Source organism: Mytilus californianus, unplaced genomic scaffold, assembly GCF_021869535.1.
Source record: "Mytilus californianus isolate M0D057914Y unplaced genomic scaffold, xbMytCali1.0.p SCAF_8, whole genome shotgun sequence".
NCBI classification, from domain to species: domain Eukaryota; kingdom Metazoa; phylum Mollusca; class Bivalvia; order Mytilida; family Mytilidae; genus Mytilus; species Mytilus californianus.
This window is the reverse complement of record NW_026262734.1, coordinates 107,468,977-107,490,206: the sequence shown is the minus strand read 5'-3', so window position 1 is coordinate 107,490,206 and position 21,230 is coordinate 107,468,977. Positions and strand designations below refer to the sequence as shown.

At 35.8% G+C, this 21,230-nt stretch overlaps 1 protein-coding gene across 6 annotated transcripts in view; it reads right to left on the bottom strand.

Moving 5' to 3' along the window:
• LOC127712154 (serine/threonine-protein kinase TAO1-like) overlaps window positions 1-4,302 on the bottom strand; it is a 48,828-nt gene extending 44,526 nt beyond the window's left edge. For 4 of the 6 annotated variants that reach the window (XR_007986973.1, XM_052218425.1, XM_052218422.1 and 1 more), the window contains exon 1: window positions 4,011-4,203. The gene's annotated coding sequence lies outside the window, so the exon portion shown is untranslated. The other 2 variants (XM_052218423.1, XM_052218424.1) reach the window with 2 other exon arrangements.
• Window positions 4,303-21,230: the final 16,928 nt, after the last annotated feature.

The following is a 21,230-nucleotide window of genomic DNA, read 5'->3' as shown; positions in this document are numbered from 1 at the left end:
GCAGCTTGATACGACCGCAGAGGTCGAACCCTGAACAGTTGGGGCAAGTATGGACACAACATTCAAGCTTGATACAGCTTTGCATTTGGATTGTGATTAAATATTTAACACAGCATAGGTTTCTGACACAGAATGAATGTGGTCTAAGAACTTAAAAATTTTAAATTGGACATTCACCTATTATGGTCCAATATCCAAAATCTAAATACATGGTTAGATTCAGCATATCAAAGAACCCCAAGAATTCAATTTTTGATGAAATCAAACAAAGTTTAATTTTGGACTCTTTTGACCTCAATGTGGACAAAGTTGATAACGGGGCCCAAAAATCAAAATACATGGTTAGATTCAGCATATCAAAGAACCCCATATATTCAATTTTTGTTGAAATCAAACAAAGTTTAATTTTGGACCCCGATTTGGACCAACTTGAAAACTGGGCCCATAATCAAAAATCTAAATACATGTTTAGATTCAGCATATCAAAGAACCCTAAGAATTCAATTTTTGTTACAATCAAACTAAGTTTAATTTTGGACCCTTTGGACCTTAATGTAGACCAATTTGTAAACGGAACCAAAAATTAAGAATCTAAATACACGGTTAGATTCGGCATATCAAAGAACCCCAATAATTCAATTTTTGATGAAATCAAACAAAGTTTAATTTTGGACCCTTTGGACCTCAATGTGGACCAATTTAAAAATGGGGCCCAAAATCCAAAAACTAAATACACGGTTAGATTCAGCATATTAAAGAACCCCAAGAATTTAAGAATAAAACCCCATTGAAATTGGTCAAGAAATAAGCAATTTATACAAAGTATCTTCTTTTGCACAATACTGTGCAATTAAATATTTCTTGCTATTGCGCAATACTGTACAATTGACAATTTCTTGCTATTGCGCAATATTGTGCTATTGGATATTTCTTGCTATTGCGCAATACTGTGCAATTGAAGATTTCTTGCTATTGCGCAATACTGTGCAATTGAAGATTTCTTGCTATTGTGCAATACTGTGCAATTGAAAATTTCTTGCTATTGCACAATACTTATCATATAATAATTTACACATCCTGTTTGGTGTGTATCTCCTACCATATTATTATTATTTGCTTTTAAATATAAATCAGAAATAACCAACTTAAAATGGAAAATTTTAAAAGAAAAAAAAAAAAATGAAAAAAAAAAAAAATCCCCCCCCCCAAATTTTTTGAACCCCCTTATGATTCATCACCCCCAAACTCAATCCCAGCCTTCCCTTTGTGGTATGGTACCTTACAGTACAATTTCAGAGAGATCCATACACTTACACACAAGTTATTGTCCTGAAACTAGAAAAATGCTTGTTTTTTGCCCCTTTTTGGCCCCTAATTCCTAAAATATTGAGGCAATTACCCCCATCATCAATCCCAGCCTTCCCTTTGTGGTATGGTACCTTGCAGTAAAATTTCAGAGAGATCCATACACTTGAACACAAGTTATTGTCTGGAAACTAGAAAAATGTGTTTTTTGGCCCCTTTTTGGCCCCCAATTCCTAAACGTTTCAGCAATTACCCCCAAACTCAATTCCAGCTTTTCCTTTGTGATATGGAACCTTGTAGTACAATTTCAGAAAGATCCATGCACTTACACACAAGTTATTGTCATGAAACTAGAAAAATGCTTGTTTTTTTGCCCCTTTTTTGGCCCCTAATTCCTAATATTTTGAGGCAATTACCCTCAAAATCAATCCAAGCATTCCTTTTGTGATATGGAACCTTGTGGTACAATGTCAGAGAGATCCATACACTAACACACAAGTTATGTCTGGAAGTTACAAAAATGCTTATTTTTGGCCCCTCTTTGGCCCCTAATTCCTTTACTGTTGGTACCATAACCCCCAAAATCAATCCCAACCTTCCTTTTGTGGTATTGAACCTTGTGGTAAAATTTCATAGAGATCCATTCACTTAAACTAAAGTTAGAGTGCGAAAACCAATGTGTCTTCGGACGACGCCGACGACATACCAATATACGACCACAAAAATTTTTTTGCAGTCGTATAAAAATTGTCCAGTAAACATTTCTGTTCCCATCTCGGTCACTTAATCTGGGGAACCTGTTCATATTCCGGAATTTTTTTCATATCTCCTCCAGTAAAAATATTTAGTATATTTCTCTTGTTTTCGGTAGCATCGCTGAATGGCCAATTTAATTTACGGAGGGGTCTAAACCCAGTAAAAAAACGATCTTATCTTGTTTTAATTGATATAAATGTAAATGCAAGCGAAAACACCAAAGCGAAGCGGGTAGCTTATGAGAAGGAAAAACGACCCTGAGTGGTCGATTAACCCCAAATGGAAGAAAGGTCGTCCTTGGTATGTTATGAAATGTGTTATATGTATAGAACATTCCAAGCATACACAATTACAAATCAACCTTAAACAGAAGTTCCAGTTCATAACTGGATGCTCAAATTTTAAATTGAGTGCAGTAACTGACCATGAAGAGTAAGGGGCATGTGGATTCCTGTATTGTGCATCAAGCCAAGGAAAAACCAAAAGAAACACAGGCACTAAACTCTTTTGACTTTAAATGAAAACGTACAAACACAATTGAATTTTAAATTTTGAAACATCTATGCCGTGATTAAAAATAAACGCCCCATATCTGACTACCTTTGGTTAAATGAACTCGATCAGGCAAAGGGCCTTGAGCATGGTGATTCATATAATAATAGGTTCTCAGGAACATTTTTCTTGGAAAACATTTCAAAGGTTGAGAAGGACAATTTAATGAACCTTATAGGCAAAGTAAAGTTTTTTTCTTTGACAATGAAAGGGTCAACAGATGACTCTGTCAAACAGCAGGAAACTCTTTTTGTACGGACTAGTCACAAGGAAAAATCATAACCTGGTATGTGTGCATTGGGGAGCCAGAGTCTACATTTGAAGAATGATTTATAGTAGTTGTAATGTATTATGTAGTATACATGTTATAAAAAAATTTGTAATATGAAGACTGTCTGCAAAATCTTTAGCTTCCAACCCTTTGTTACCACTGTTTATGAGGTGATATAATAGAAGTCTACAAGCTATTGACAGGATTATATGATGAGAGAAACCAGTGATTTATTAGAGATGCACAACACAAGTAAATCAACAACAGGTCATCCAATGAAACTGAAGAAACAATAAAGTCTTCTAGATCTAAGGAAGTATATTGTCACCAATAGACATGATAGAGTTGTTGACATATGAAACAGCCTCCCTGAAGAAGTTATTTCAGGTAAAACTTTAAACACATTTGAAAACAGAATAGATAAATTTTGGGCCAACCAACTGTTAATATATGATTTTGAGGCAGAATATGAAATTTTATCCAGAAGTGAGAACAAACAATTAATTACAATCATGTTGACAATGACGATGAAGTACAGCAGAATATAAAGGTACAACAGTGCCAGCCTTCTGAAGATCTATAGGTAGGTAGGTAGGTATAGGAATAATATACATGTAGGTGTTGCCAGGCCCTTAAACTTTTTCTGTTGCACAGGTTTGTCTGTATAAGGGGTAAATTTTTGCATGTTAACAAAGCCATTTTGGTATTATAGTTATGACAAGCATTGAAGGAAAATGATTATTTGTACCCTCTAACAACAGGTCTGGTCTCCCAATAATTTGTTTCCCTCAAATATATCTGACTTGCAGGGGTCCATTCCAAAAATTTGTAATTTATGCAGATTTGAAGAGATTTGGAAGACGTTACGGAGACCACAATCATCATGAATGTACCCCGCTTAGCTGGAGGTTAGATGAAACATCTCTAAACTTCTATGATTTACATGTCTGTATTAGCAATTGTTTTGATGTGCGTTTTTTGTGGAACTGCAACAATTTTACGTTTGTTTGGATCAGATAGGGCTAGTTAGTAGGTGCTTTGTTCGGGTCAAATTTTCTTCACTCTGATGCGAAAGATGGACATAAGAAACAGGTCGTTGGCAAGCCTATGCACTGGTTGTACTTACCAACATTAAATTTCTGTGAAATTATTTGTTTCTATTGAATATCTGCGAATGTTTACAACATCAAATTATCAAAAGATTTCCTTTCCTCTCCAATATGGCTACGCCTACGCATGCGCCTTGTGTTTTCAATGAAACAGTGAACACACGACTTTTTGAGTAAAACAGATCACATGATGTATTTTTCAAATGATGGATGCATAGTATATACCAGTTTGTATTTATCTGTAGTCTTTACAAATTAGTATAGTCGCACCTTTTCCAGGTTTATAAAATTGTATGACGTCACCGGAAATCGAGACAGTCAGAAACTCTCTAAAAATAGGAAAAGGAGGTCCGATAAGGGGATTCAATCTAGAGGCCAGAGATGTAAATTGGGGCTACCTCTCATTTTTGTGCGCAATGTACAATGTTACGAATGAAATTTATTTTAAAACCAATGAAACTATTAATTTGAAAGGTGGGAACTATCAATTTGCAGCTATTTATTTCTACTATATCACAGTTGTTTGACTCAACCCTGAGCGGAACACCCTGTTATAGTAGTCTCAGTTCAACCTAAGCATCGCTCTTTTGTCACAATTTGTTTGATGTTACACTATCATAATCTAATTTCAAAATCTTTCCATAGATCTTGGGTCGCAAATGTCCGCAAATGATCGGTCCTGAATTTAAATAAACTAGTATTGGCAATCATACCACATTTTCTAATTTTTATATTAAGCAAATTTCGATGCAGCTTTGTGCTTTTCGATTAAGTGACTGTTAAATTTTAAGTTTACTCTATTGGTAGTTTATTTTACAAAAAAAAAACAAAAAAAAAAAAACGAAATAGAAAAATGATTCAATCATTCAACCTTTTAAAGTTTCTTAATTAGGGGAGTCTACTCAGATTATTTTTTTATGTATGTTCAGTAAAATTTATATATTTTGCAATATAGAGGAAACACGAGATTAGCGGTGACGCATTTTTTTTACCTTAAATCATCAGAAAAATCAATGATTGAACTAATTAGTTTATGCTAATCAATACCGGATTTCACCTTGACCCCGGGGTCGCCGAATATCAGGTACCCCCCCCCCCCCCACCCTCCCCCCCCCTTATTTAGTTTTGGTTATTATTTTCTTTTTGTTACTTTTATAATATGTTCTTCCGTTCATTATTGATTTTTAACAAAGTAAAAATTCTAATATACACGTATTTTTTAATTACATGACCTACGCTGTGCAATTGAAAATAAACATATATAAAGAGGAAGCTGCATATGATTAATGCACAAAGTATATACATTGCATACACTATGTTGATGTTAAGAAACAGTACTGAATCATTAGCAATTATAAAAAGAAACACTTGATTCATTACAAAACATTATTTGGTGTCGTTTTATTTAAGCATATTTTTACTACACGCATGGTTTAAAGCCGGTCACATGAAACGAGTTTCTATAGCAATTATATTGTTAATACAAATGATTGAACCAATGTGTGCAAATAGACTAAAATGAATCCTATGTACATATTTTATTTTACATTTACTAATGATGATGATGATGATGATGATGATGATGATCATTGTAGATCCGGAAAACTTTGGCTTCTGATTAGCTGACGGGTTATGGAGCCGAAGTTTACCGATCGTGTCCTAGACTAACAATCAACGCATAATCATGGAGCACGTGTATAATAAGTAAGACGACAGATCGATGTTTACTTGTTTTATTTTATTATTTTTTTTTACATGCGTTCCAATTTGTAAATTAAAATTTGTTATGACAGTTGTTAATGATTTGGTGTATCATTATTTTTTTTCTTTCAGAATCGGTTAATACTGTTTTCCTTCACCGTTTGTTTACTTTTTCATCACGGCTTTCCCTTCAAACCTGCGCTGTGCTATTGCCGACAAGTGCCATAACTTAGGGAACTGCATACGGAAGAGTTGTCGGTGAATTAGAGTACGGGAAGACATATTTAATAATAGCTACTAGTGCATTTCTGAAGATTTTGATAAGATAAAGGATTTTCTTTTGATAGCGAGTCTATGTACACAATTTTTATATAGTAAAACGTATATAACACATATTCATCTTTTTGTTAAATTTTTCATATGACTTTAAACAAATGTATTTTATCTCATTGAATATGCCGCTGGACATGAGGCAAACAATTGCCATCAGTCTTATTGCACATATATACAAAGTCATGTAAAATCAAATGAATTAACTTTCTTTCTTTCTTTCTATTTTACCCCTTTTTAAGATAATATATCTGGGAGGGCAACTGTTTTGAAATCGAATGACAGACATTGCATGCAAACCAAGATGCGCCAACCGTGCCCTGTCGACGTACGTGATGTCACAGTCAGGTTTGAGTTCATACGACTCCGATCGTTTTTACTCACTTGTTTTTCTGTTTAGACTGATTACACTCACAATTACTTTCATAGCAGATGTTGCCATACTATCTTCATTGCTGGACATGTTATTGTGAAATGATATGCATCTTCCAAATTCAGTGTACATACATAAAGAAAGAATCTGTATTTTCCGTACGGTAGGGATTTCACTGTATCGTTTGTCTTGAACCGACGATTGGATAATTCTTATTTGTGTGTGTATATATATCCTCTACGATAGATAATTCAGCTGATCTGTGATATTCCATCTTCATGCCTTATATATCATGTACTGTGTACGACGCTAAAAACTGACGAGGAAAGGTAACACACGGCCACCGAAAGATTGATTTTTGTCGAGCCTAGGTGGTCGACTGGTCTAACGCGTCGGGCATAGTGCAAGGCGATTTGGTGTCACGATATCTCAGTAGCATGAGTTCGAATCCCGACCAGGGAAGAACAAACAAACAAAAATTTGCGCAAATTTACAGATCTAACATTGTTGGGCTGTTATTTAAACGAATTATATATATATATATATATATATATATATATATATATATATATATACAAGTCTAAATTGAAAACAACGTTCAAACCTATGATTGCGTTGGATAAAAACCGCAATTTTTATACGTGTGCATGCAAAACAAATTTCTTGGTAGAGGGGTCTAAATACAGCACAAACAACATTTTCCAAAAGACCAAAAAGTGAAAAAGTATATTTTAACAAAACGCATTTGACTAGCAGGTCGAACAACGGATGTTCTTAAACCCTGCTGACTGCCATGGCGATTGCCAAATAAACGGATCACAGATGTAACAAAATGGATCTTAATTTTAATCTAATACCAAATAGAAAACAAAAAACTTGCGGAAAAGATGGTATACCGCAAACATGAGGTGCAAAAATTTGTACACCATATCCGGATTTCGACAATTAATGTCTCTTCAGTGATGTTAGGAATCGAAACGGTATTTGGAAGGCCATATAATTTACCTCAATTTGGGATTGACTCTTGAATTTTGAAGAGTCGAAATAGGATGAACGGATCATATAAACCCGAAGGCAAATATAATACAAGCCCATATCCGGATTTCGAAAACCTTTGCACCTTTTGTTTGCGGTATACCATCTTTTCCGCAAGTTTTATTGTTTTCTGTTTAGTATTAAATTTATAATTAAGATCCATTTATTACATCGGTGATCCGTTTATTTGGCAATCGCCAATGGCAGTCAGCAGGGTTTAAGAACATTTGTTGTTCGACCTGTTAGTCAAATGCGTTTTGTTAAAATATACTTTTTCACTTTTTTGGTCTTTTGGAAAATGTTGTTTGTGCTGTATTTAGACTCCTCTACCAAGAAATTTGTTTTGCATGCACACGTATAAAAATTGCGGTTTTTATCCAACGCAATCATAGGTTTCAACGTTGTTTTCAATATAGACTTGTTTATATTTTTTCGTTTGGGCTTGTATTACATTTTCCTTCGGGTTTATATGATCCGTTCAACCTATTTTGACTTCTTATTAATTCAAAAGTCTGTCCTAAATTGAGGTAAATTATATGGCTTTCCAGATACCGTTTCGATCCCTAACATCACTAAAGAGACATTAACTGTCGAAATCCGGATATGGTGTACAAAAACCTTTGCACCTTTTGTTTGCGGTATACCATCTTTTCCGCAAGTTTATTGTTTTCTGTTTAGTATTAAATTTATAATTAAGATCCATTTATTACATCGGTGATCCGTTTATTTGGCAATCGCCAATGGCAGTCAGCAGGGTTTAAGAACATTTGTTGTTCGACCTGTTAGTCAAATGCGTTTTGTTAAAATATACTTTTTCACCTTTTTGGTCTTTTGGAAAATGTTGTTTGTGCTGTATTTAGACCCCTCTACCAAGAAATTTGTTTTGCATGCACACGTATAAAAATTGCAGTTTTTATCCAACGCAATCATAGGTTTCAACGTTGTTTTCAATTTAGACTTGTTTATATATATATATATATATATATATATATATATATACCTTTAAATGTCTTCATTAAATTATACAATAAACAAATTTATTCAAGCTTGCACATTAATCTTATATTTCCTGTATGTGTACGTTCGTTTTAACAATCACCAAGGACAATCAATCAACCAATCCCTATTATATACGAGTAAACGGCTATATATGGATGGATAACCCATATGCTTTGTTTTTCTATTATATAATTCGCCTCTTTAGAATCTAAAGGACTATGGGTAATCTCCATTGTTTAGTACGTTTTTAACCAATCACAATGTTTTGGTGCACGCTTTTGAAAATATTACCTTGAATGCATTAGATTCTGAAACGGCGAATTACCGTGGCGTGAATTAGTTTTTTTTTCAAATAATTTGCAATCTCAGTTACACAGTTGGCTATATTTTTTACCACTCTTTGGATCATTTAACTCATAAATTATTTACTAAATAGATAGTTGTACATCCTTGGCTTTCAAATGTTTGGGTTTCAGCGTTTCTGATGAAGGTAAATTCAGAAAAGCGTTTTGGAAGCACGAAATTTATAAAGTGCTATTTTCAGCTGCATATGGTTAATTCGCGCCATTATCACATATTTTGAAGAAAAAAACAATGCTTTGTTTTCCACATACAACTGAAAGATTCAGCAAGTTTGATTTTAGTTGTAGATATGATGTCTGCAGATCGGAGTTGCAAACGACATATCAAATGTTTTTGCCATGATTATGCATGTAATATTTGCCACTGTTGATTTATTATTCTTGCATCCCTCCATGTCTGCATGCGCCATAGTGAACTTATGTGAACTTTGATTGGACGAGACGAAATGTCAGTTAATAAATCTGGTGGATTCTAATATCATATCGGAATTCAGAATAATAATTGTATATACGCGAATTATCGGGAAAAGTATTCCAAATCAGAATGCGTTATCGAAACTTTGTGTGTGCACATCTTCGGATAACGTCGACTGGACATGCGCTGGTCTATTAGTAACGTTTATGATTTTCGGTAACGTCACAATATCGCCCAGAAGAAACCTACATCTCTGTTGAAGAAAAGGAGCTTTAACCTCACGACCACAAACATTAGCGTACATGGTAAAACTAAACAGTCTTTGGGGTTATTGAGATTTGTTTTAAAGAAGAATTTACATCAAGGACGAAGGTAAGTTGCTCAATTTCACGACTAGACAGAAGATATACTGCGATACAGGTTCACTTTATTAGCGTAATAGTTCTTATATAGATTGTGAGCGGTTTTGTTTGGTCGTCTTTGTCTTAAAAACATTTTGGAACTCAAATGAGTGAAGTGGGCTTTATATTTGGTATCGATGCAATAGATGTTTTGGATAAAGATACAAATGAGCAAATGAAGTAGTTAACAATAAATTAAGCGAACTCCATACTCAAGCTAGCTATTATTTGGAACTGTAAGTGCATCGTAAAATAAAGGTAGTATATCTTAATGAAGTTCTTCTGGCTTAGTTGTTATGACTATAAATAGTCAAATCTAACTTTTTAACGCTGGGACTGAGAGCCAGGAGCTTAGTTATTAATATTCGTCCACCACACGAGGAAATGTTAACAGAAGGTGTTAAAGGGTTATTTTCGTGCAACGTGTTTTGCCATTTTTATTTCACGTGCAGCCGTGAAAAAGGTTCGTCACAGTTATTCACCGTGTTTCGTGAAATCGGTAAAAAGATCAACGTGCAAGAAATTTTTAATTGTTCGTTCATCGTGAAATGACAATCTTATTTTGCGTTCTTCCGTGCAGATACCCCCCCCCCCCCTTTACGCCCCTCTTAACAAAAGAACTAATTCTGAATATTACTTTAAAAAGTATATATAACGAAGAAGACGACAAACAAAGAAACACCAAGGGTCCTTCACGTATATACTCGCTGATAAACCTAATGTTCATATTCGACGGTTCACCTGATTCCGGTTACCATCTTGCTGGACTTAAGTCCAATCGTAATTCGTAATGTTACTTGGAATGCCATGGGTCTTATGGTTTTATCATGCTCTTACACTTCAGATGTTTTATTATTGCCCTGTTATAGACTTATTTTTACGTAAACAACATATAGACTTATTTTTACGTATACAACATGCTCTTTTGTCTGATTAAAGAATCCCCCTTTTTCACTCTTAGAAATCTCTGTGATAATGCACAAGAAGAACCACTGTACAAGCCTGAAATGTCAGACCTAGAGTTTGATATGGAGTTTAACGATATGGTTGCGGATCAAGAATACCAGGACGAAGAAATGTTTTCTCAGTAAGTATATTCTTTTATCATTTATATATATCATGCAAGGTGACACATTAAATAAGCACCGGCATGTTTTATTGCCGTTTATTTAAGAATGACTGTAATATCTTTTTCTGTCTATTCGAAATAACATAAAAAATGTGGTGCACACTAAATAACCGGCGTAGCAGGTTATTTAAAAGTGTGCACCACATTTTTTATGTTATTTCGAATAGACAGAAAAAATATTAAAGTAATTCCTTATAATTTAATTCTAAAAAGGAGTAAATAATGATAAAAACGTTGATGACGTCGCGGTCACATGACAAAATTGTGTCTATGAGCTGATAGACAAAACACTTTCAGCCAATCAGAAGACGCGTTACATCCAAAATAAATTATTTTGATATAAGGTATATAGAACAGAGTTCACTCTTTATGAATATAGAATGATCAATCATAATCAAGCTTCCAATTCATGGTGGAAGATGGTCAAACATTCCGGGAGGAAACAGAACTTGTAAATCATGCAATACTAGTATTATAATTGGGGATAAATATCACTATCTTCTTGAATATCAATATAATTGTGACGTTTTAAACTTAAGGGGTAATTATAACTTTTATATATAAAAAGGTCAAAACTGAGGAAACTTGGTAATTCATTAGAACTATAAATGAAAGGTGGGTTCTCTGAGCTAATAACTCAATCTTACATTCATGTTTTGACCTCTAAATGAAATGTATTATATACCATATTTGTACATTTAATATTCCTTTCTAATATTGTCATCTCAAGATCACTTGTACCTGTTTGTTATTTTATTTAATGTGTTTATTGTTTTGTCTGTTTACCATTGTTCAAACAACAGTATACCAGACTAAGCACTTCAGAAAATAGCCCATTACATATGGTCATTTTAGTGCAAATATTTTTTACGTAAACTTCTCGCTATTTGCATGGACAATAATGCTCTCGATATGCACAGACAATGAAAACATTGGCTATTTGAAGTAGAAAAATGTACCAAAATCATACAGGCCCATAAAAACAGACAGCACTACGACCAAAAGAAAAACGACGAAAAGACTGAATTTTTGTTCACTGTTGAAATCAGCTAGGCCGTTGGTTTTCTTCACGTTTTGTCTTGCCTTTTATATCGAACTATATACGCTGTATGCACGGTTACTGAATATCGATCTTTCGTGTGTTCCGATTCGTGATGGTACAGTCAGTTGTGGAGTACCCCCAAAATTAAGCAGACAAGTTGAAGCAAGAAAGTCAGTAGCATCGTGTAGGATAAATCTCCCCCTCAATAAAATAAATAAAAAAATAGAAAAGATAAAGAAACAACTCATAGATTTAGATAAAAACTATATATATGTATATATTAATGTCTGAAAGTGTCTCGTCTCAAATCAGTCTTATCTTATCTTACATTGTACTTGATTAAATCAGATTGTGTTGCAGTGCTTTCCTTGACCTATATATTTATAACCGCCCTCAATAATGTACGCGAGTGGAAATCAGTTTGACAAAGCGGTGCCTTTCTGTGTCAGGGGTCCTAATTTCCAGTGGTAGAGTAGGAAAATACTGCTCTACTGATTCACCTAAGCGATATGGCGCTCCAACTTAAGAGAGGCGAAAGATACCTAAGTGATATTCAAACTCGTAAGTCGAAAACAACCTGACAATCCCATGGCAAAAACAGAAAACGACGAAAAGACAAACAGTTCACAAAACACACCAAAGAAAACTAAAGAATGAGCAACACGAACCCCACCAAAAAACCGGGGATGATCTCAGGTGCTAGCCTCCGGAAGGGTTAGCAGATCCTGCTCCATATGTGACATCCGTCGTGTTGCTCATGTAAGTACAAATCCGGTGATCAGTCTTATTCGGTAGGTCACATTCGAGGAAAAGAGGTCTGGATTGTGGTTACGACAATTGGAACATATCCATCGTCGTCTCTTAAACAGATATAACGGTCAACCAACTCGTGATGGTGTCCGTAAAATTTGCGAAGTGATGAATTCAACTTCACCACTTGGAACTCTTGATTTCATAGCTTCTTTGTCAGCAGCAACCCTCTATCAAGAGAATCATGATTGGAAATGCATGCTCTGGAATGTCGTATCAATTGGGAGATATATACTCCATATGCAGGTGCTGCTGTAGTGTTGCTAGGAAGTTCACACTTGGGAAGCTGAATTCATCTATTTCGTCGTAAAGTTTTGTTCTAAACAGAACTTCATTGCCAATTTCTAGATGCAAGTCAAGATATGAGACAAACTTAACGATTAAGACATTAAGATGCCATGTGGTTAAAAATAGACTAAGAAGTAAAGAAACGGACATGTGAAATACTTTAGGAGTAGTTGTCATATGTGGAGCAGAATCTGCTAACTCTTCCGGAGCACCTGATATCACCACCGGATTTTGGTGGGGTTCGTGATGCTCAGTCTTTAGATTTCTATGTTGTGTTTTGTATACGGCTGTTTGTCTTTTGGTCATTTGTCGTTTTTAGGTTTTTGCCCTGGCATTATCAGTTTGTCATCGACCTATGAGTTTGAATATCATTTTGGTATCTCCCGTCTCGTTTTAACCAGAATAATAGAAAAACAAACGATATGGGATATTATTGGCTTATTTGAGACTCAAATATTCAAACAAAAATTGACAAATCAAATAGAGAAGTTGCTGTGGAGAAATCTTAATCCCGGTATATAGCCTGAGAAAAAGAGCCGGGGGTGTCACTTAATATTGAGAAAAGTTTTAATATTTGAAGGTAATATTCTCATTCTAAATATTGCATACAACAAATTACGTTTTTCCTTTCAGGTAGGCACGGACAGAACAAGATCCAGAGTCAAATACTGAACAATTAAATTTGATTGAATAAGAAATTAAACGGAAGAATGACAGAATAATTGAATTGGAATTGATGTTGGAAGAGAAACAGGATTGACACTGGAACAAGCTTAGTCCCTAAATCTTTAGAACAAACATTCAAAGATCTAGAGCGAGAAGAGAAAGAAGAAACATTCCAATCAAAGTACATGCCAGTCTATCACAGAGAAATAGGAGTATTTCGTAAACAAGGCCAATACCCAAATAATGTCCATTATTTTAACCAGATTTCCATGGCAATGGAATTCTTAAAACACGAATATTTAAAGGCGTTTAGCGAATGTTTTTCTATGGATTATGAAAAAAGTCTTTCCTAGTTAAACTAGAACCACCACCTCATACACACCTGAGACCATTCCAGTCATCGTGTATTCAACAAGAGGGTAAAAGAAAATTCTTGGTTTCCGGTCATCTTGGTAAGGTAGAGTTACTCCCAGCTGCCGCAGAGGCATGTGATCTGGAAAGGTTTACCGAAATTCCTGCAAACCGGTCTTTAACCGGATTGGATGATGTCAAATTAGTGTATTCTATAGTAAATTTAGTCACGACCAAGAATAGTCTGTATGATCAAGATGACGGCTGGAAATCAATGACCTCGATAAACATTGCCTATGAACTCAAGTTTGATAGGCAAGTTAACTTTGAGGAGAATCAGACGAGAAAGAAGAGTGGTGAGTCAGCTAAGAATAACTGGTGGCCTGATGGAGACAGTTATAATATGCGGAGAGCTACTAGAAGCAGAAGGCGAGTTGTCATTAGAAGGAGGAAAAGGCCAAAGCGTGCACGCCCAAATACACCACAACAATCAGATGACAGGACGCAAGGAGAACATACCAATGCTGAAGAATTGTCCATTGGAAATAAACTATCTAGCATTAATATTGATAGTGGAATAAGCAAGAAACTTCCAACTGAAACATTCAAGGAATGCGTTCTTAAGAAATCTATAAGTATGGAATCAGTTTTTGAAGGAAATGGTATGAAAATGCGTCACAGTTTTACATGGCGGACGGGGGATGAATGCGTTTCTCTAGAAAAGTACATTGAAGTGTACACAAAAAATCCAGAGGAATTGTATGAAGCTGTCAAAAAACGCGCTAACGAAGAAGAGGTAGAAGGAGACTACGAGGAAAATTTATTGTATGAATAAGAAATTAAAGCTAGTCGAATTGGTATTGATGAAACTAAAATTAAGTCGAATTTAAGAATTCTGGATGAACTAATAAGAGAAGAAGAAGAAAAGGCAAAATCAGCACTAAACCAAGTCCACATTGGGAAAGTTAATGAGGCTAAATATGGTACCCTTGACGAGAAAATAAGAGCCGAAGAGGAAAAGGTAGTTCTGCCAGCAGTTCAAAGTGGGTGTTTTTATGAGGATATAGACGGTACAGATAAAGCCGGTTATGCGGAAAAAATTAATACTAGTTTTGACATTTTTTTCAAAAAACCTAAGAAGCCAATGCCTTAACCCAAACTCTCTTCTGATAAAAGAAAAACAGCCAATCTGACTACTAACGTCAAAGACAATAATATGATAAAAATCAATGAAAACAAAGAAGATGTGAAACTGGAGGAAAAGAAAAATATCAGTTTTGATATTATGTTTGAAAATCAAAAGAAACATATGACTAAACCAAATCTCTCCTCAGTCGAAAGAAAGGCACAGTTTCAATCGAGACCTTCGATTGACGAAAAGAAAGATAACAGCCACGAACACAAGGAAGGTGCAACAATTGTTGGCAGTGCAATTGCTATTGAAGATCTTGATGATGCATACCAAGAAAAGCACGCATTGAAGACAAATATAAGTTTTGATGTATTTTTCGAAAGTCCCAACAAACTGAAGTCTGAACCAAAGCTGACTTTTATTATCAATAGAACGAAGGAAAACGCAATCAAAAACAATACTGATGATAAAGAGGTCCCAAAAGTAGAGAAGAATGAAGGGACAAAGCATGAGAAACCACACGACGTTATACGTAGTAAAACAACAGAGGAAACATATTCAAATGGAAAACTCAGGGGAAACACAACAAAAGACGTTGATATTAAGAGGAAAGATGACAGTGAAGTCAGGTTTCGGTTCTCACTTCTTCATGGTACCACTAATATCCCAAGCAGAATCCCTGTAATGGTTAGGAGATTTAACGGTGAAAACATGTCTAACACACAATCAAATAATAAAAGTACCAACGGTTACAAAACTAGAGAAAGACATCAGTGAATTCAGCCAGACGTATTCCTGTCGGCGTATAGAGGATTACTAACGCAAACAGGACACCATTAACAGCCCCGTTAGCTGTAAGATCGTTCCCGGAGAGTAAAATACTAGTCAGACGAGGAACTAATCTCAAAATCAACAGCACAAGAAATACTAAAAGCCCGAACGGTGACGAAAGGGAATCATCTAAAAAAAGAGAGAGGGGTACAAAATTACCGAGAATCGTAAGGAAAATCTTGAATACCGGTCAGAATAAAGAGTTATGTTTGGAGTACTGAAAACAGTGTAAGATGTGAAGAACAACGAAAAATAAATGAAATTAGACGCTTAATTGCTCCTATAAGTAGAATTCCAATTCCGAAAAATAAGATACATCGACCTAGTAACTGCATTATACCAAGGATCCATCCGAATGAACATTTACCCCAAGTATTTCAGAGAGACCATCAAGCTAAAAATTTGGAAGCAAATCAAAATCCTGTTTCACCTATTCTCATGAGCATATGCGAGAAAGGCGAAAGAAATTGTCCAGGGTTAGCACCAGAGTTCCTGCAGTTACCGTCCATAACCGTTACTAAGAATGCAATGGTAAAAACGAGTCATCCTTTATCAACCTCGGGATTAACTCGTCTAACGCAGAAAAAACGAAGAAAGGAATCCTTAGATGATAACAGAACAATATCGCCTTCTGGTATGGCAACGTTACCACCAATAGTCACCATCAATGACACTCATATAAACCGACCCTTGCCGGCCTCTGGATTTACAAAACTTCCGCTAATGATTAGCACAATAAAAAAAAATAGAAATGGATCGACCGATGAATCCTGCTAGGTTATCGCCTTTGTTGATTGCAAATGAGAATACAGCAAACCAACCATTATCGGCCTCTTGATCACAAAGACTTCCACCAATTGGAAATACAGTTGAAATATGCCGACCTACGTCATCATTATCTGGGTATTCACTTCTCCCACCTATTACAAGTTATAAGCTAGACTCAGTTGAGGACGAAAACATGTCAGTTAAAGGATCAAACCGAGAGGAGTCTGATTTTACACAAAACAGGACAGAATAGTTATGAATAGTTATTTTTTTTTTTTTTTTTTTTTTTTTTTTTTTGTTTTGTTTTGTTTTATTGAAATTAAAATTTATCATTTATATATAGTGAATTTATATGAAAAGAAAAAGGTGTATGATGGAAAACATACAGAGTTCTTAAACATTAAGAAACAGGTGTTATGGGAACTGAAATTGATATCTTACATTTTTGAGGATCTGTATGGCATATGCCATATTTCTCTATTATTAACTTGTTTTGACTTTATCATTTCACTTAAAAATTATCTATAGATAAATACATGGATTTAAAAGATACGTGAAACATCTTATACGGTACATGGAAATATATGTGCCGGATACAGACAATATACACAGGGAAATTTCATCGAAGTTTGGAAATCAGAAAGTGTGTTTCCTTACTTCTTACAATCATGAAATATATGATGAAAGACATGTTGAAATATTGACAAGTTTAGAGAATTCATATACTAGTACTAATATATTGTAATCATCAACATGGAAATAACACTCTATAAATTTGGTGTGTTCGAAGCGGTTTTCTGGATTTACATCCTGGATCCCTACCTATAAATATATTTCACAGCGAAATCATAACCCATTCCTATATTTATCAGCTCAATAAGTTTTAGCAGATGTGGAAATTTTAATGACAAAGAGTTTGGGACATTCAGTGAAGATCGTTGCACAACAAACTGAAAAATAATGACCCATTGATATATCACAATTGGTTAGTTACTACCTATTGATATATTTCCTCGGTAAAATTGCACCCCATTGATATATTTGACGTATCAAAAAAGGGATCCATTCCAGCGGCACATATGTATATACCTTTATATAGGAAGAGACCCCCCCCCCCCCCCCCCCCCCGTGGCTCTAACCCAAATATTTGACAGCAAAGAATGTATAGATACGTAGAAACATGAAGAGCTATAAGACCAATAGGGGCTTAAAAAGAATAGATGTCACATGGTGTTTGGTTGATATGTGTCATTGATGTAACCGCATGTCTTCTTTCATTCATTATCTAGTTATTTAATATTTTTGACGTGGGAGTTATCACTTTGTTCTAGCTGAGACAAGAACGAAGAAAGCACCTGATATCGATTCCGGTGATTAATGCTTCTTTGTATCAGGTTTGATGGGAGTCCAATTGGCTTTCGATGTTGTTTACTGTGATCATTGCTTCTTTATATCGTTTTTTATGGGAGTTCCTATTGCCTCTCGATGTTGTTTACTGTGATCACTGCTTCTTTATATCGGTTTTGATGGGAGTTCCCATTGACTCTTGATGTTGTTTACTGTAGTAAGTGCTTCTTTATATCGGTTTTGATTGGAGTTCCTGTTGGCTCTCGATGTTGTTTACTGTGATATGTGCTTCTTTATATCGGTTTTGATGGGAGTTCCTATTGCCTCTCGATGTTGTTTACTGTGATCTGTGCTTCTTTATATCGGTTTTGATGGGAGTTCCTGTTGGCTCACGATGTTGTTTACTGTGATCACTGCTTCTTTATATCGGTTTTGATGGGAGTCCTATTGACTCTCGATGTTGTTTACTGTGATCAATGCTTCTTCGTATCGGTTTTGATGGGAGTTCCGGTTGGCTCTCGATGTTGTTTACTGTGATCACTGCTTTTTTATATCGGTTTTGATGGGAGTCCTATTGACTCTCGATGTTGTTTACTATGATCAATGCTTCTTTATATCGGTTTTGATGGGAGTTCCTGTTGCATGCCTCTCGATGTTGTTTACTGTGATCAGTGCTTCTTTATATCGGTTTTGATGGGAGTTCCTGTTGGCTCACGATGTTGTTTACTGTGATCACTGCTTCTTTATATCGGTTTTGATGGGAGTCCTATTGACTCTCGATGTTGTTTACTGTGATCAATGCTTCTTCGTATCGGTTTTGATGGGAGTTCCTGTTGGCTCTCGATGTTGTTTACTGTGATCACTGCTTTTTTATATCGGTTTTGATGGGAGTTCCTGTTGACTCTCGATGTTGTTTACTGTGATCACTGCTTCTTTATATCGGTTTTGATGGGAGATCCTATTGACTCTCGATGTTGTTTACTGTGATCACTGCTTTATATCGGTTTTGAAGGCAGTTCCTATTGACTCCATGTTGTTTACTGTGATCACTGCTTCTTTATATCGGTTTTGATGGCAGTTCCTGTCGGCTCTCGATGTTGTTTACTGTGATCTGTGCTTCTTTATTTTGGTTTTGACGGGAGTTCCTATTGCCTCTCGATGTTGTTTACTGTGATCAGTGCTTCTTTATATCGGTTTTGATGGGAGTCCTATTGACTCTCGATGTTGTTTACTGTGATCAATGCATGCTTCTTTATATCGGTTTCGATGGCAGTTCCTGTTGGCTCTCAATGTTGTGTACTGTGATCTGTGCTTCTTTATATCGGGTTTGATGGGAGTTCCTATTGACTCCGTGTTGTTTACTGTGATCACTGCTTCTTTATATCGGTTTTGATGGGAGTTCCTATTGACTCTCGATGTTGTTTACTGTGATCACTGCTTCTTTATATTGCTTTTGATGGGAGTTCCTGTTGGCTCTTGATGTTGTTTACTGTGATCACTGCTTCTTTATATTGCTTTTGATGGGAGTTCCTGTTGGCTCTTGATGTCGTTTACTGTGATCACTGCTTCTTTATATCGGTTTTGATGGGAGTTCCTGTTGACTCTCGATGTTGTTTACTGTGATCACTGCTTTATATCGGTTTTGATGAGAGTTCCTATTGACTCTCGATGTTGTTTACTGTGATCACTGCTTCTTTATATTGCTTTTGATGGGAGTTCCTGTTGGCTCTTGATGTCGTTTACTGTGATCACTGCTTCTTTATATCGGTTTTGATGGGAGTTCCTGTTGAATTTCGATGTTGTTTACTGTGATCACTGCTTCTTTATATCGGTTTTGATGGGAGTCCTATTGACTCTCGATGTTGTTTACTGTGATCAGTGCTTCTTTATATCGGTTTTGATTGGAGTTCCTGTTGGCTCACGATGTTGTACAGTGATCACTGCTTCTTTATATCGGTTTTGATGGGAGTTCCTGTTGCATGCCTCTCGATGTTGTTTACTGTGATCAGTGCTTCTTTATATCGGTTTTGATTGGAGTTCCTGTTGGCTCACGATGTTGTACAGTGATCACTGCTTCTTCATATCGGTTATCGATGGGAGTTCCTGTTGACTCTCGATGTTGTTTACTGTGATCACTGCTTATTTATATCGGTTTTGATGGGAGTTCCTGTTGGCTCTCGATGTTGTTTACTGTGATCTGTGCTTCTTTATATCGGTTTTGATGGGAGTTCCTATTGCCTCTCGATGTTGTTTACTGTGATCACTGCTTCTTTATATCGGTTTTGATGGGAGACCTATTGACTCTCGATGTTGTTTACTGTGATCAATGCATGCTTCCTTATATCGGTTTCGATGGCAGTTCCTGTTGGCTCTCGATGTTGTGTACTGTGATCTGTGCTTCTTTATATCGGTTTTGATGGGAGTCCTATTGACCCTCGATGTTGTTTACTGTGATCAGTGCTTCTTTGTATCGGGTTTGATGGGAGTCCAATTGGCTTTCGATGTTGTTTACTGTGATCACTCTTCTTTATATCGGTTTTGATGGGAGTTCCTATTGACTCCGTGTTGTTTACTGTGATCACTACTTCTTTATATCGGTTTTGATGGGAGTTCCTATTGACTCTCGATGTTGTTTACTGTGATCACTGCTTCTTTATATTGCTTTTGATGGGAGTTCCTGTTGGCTCTTGATGTTGTTTACTGTGATCACTGCTTATTTATATCGGTTTTGATGGGAGTCCTATTGACTCCGTGTTGTTTACTGTGATCAATACTTCTTTATATTGCTTTTGATGGGAGTTCCTATTGCCTCTCGATGTTGTTTACTATGATCTGTGCTTCTTTATATCGGTTTTGATGGGAATCCTATTGACTCTCGATGTTGTTTACTGTGATCACTGCTTCTTTATATTGGTTTTGATGGGAATCCTATTGACTCTCGATGTTGTTTACTGTGATCTGTGCTTCTTTATATCGGTTTTTATGGGAGTTCCTATTGCCTCTCGATGTTGTTTACTGTGATCACTGCTTCTTTATATCGGTTTTGATGGGAGTCCTATTGACTCTCGATGTTGTTTACTGTGATCAATGCATGCTTCTTTATGTCGGTTTCGATGGCAGTTCCTGTTGGCTCTCGATGTTGTGTACTGTGATCTGTGCTTCTTTATATCGGTTTTGATGGGAGTCCTATTGACCCTCGATGTTGTTTACTGTGATCAGTGCTTCTTTGTTTCGGGTTTGATGGGAGTCCAATTGGC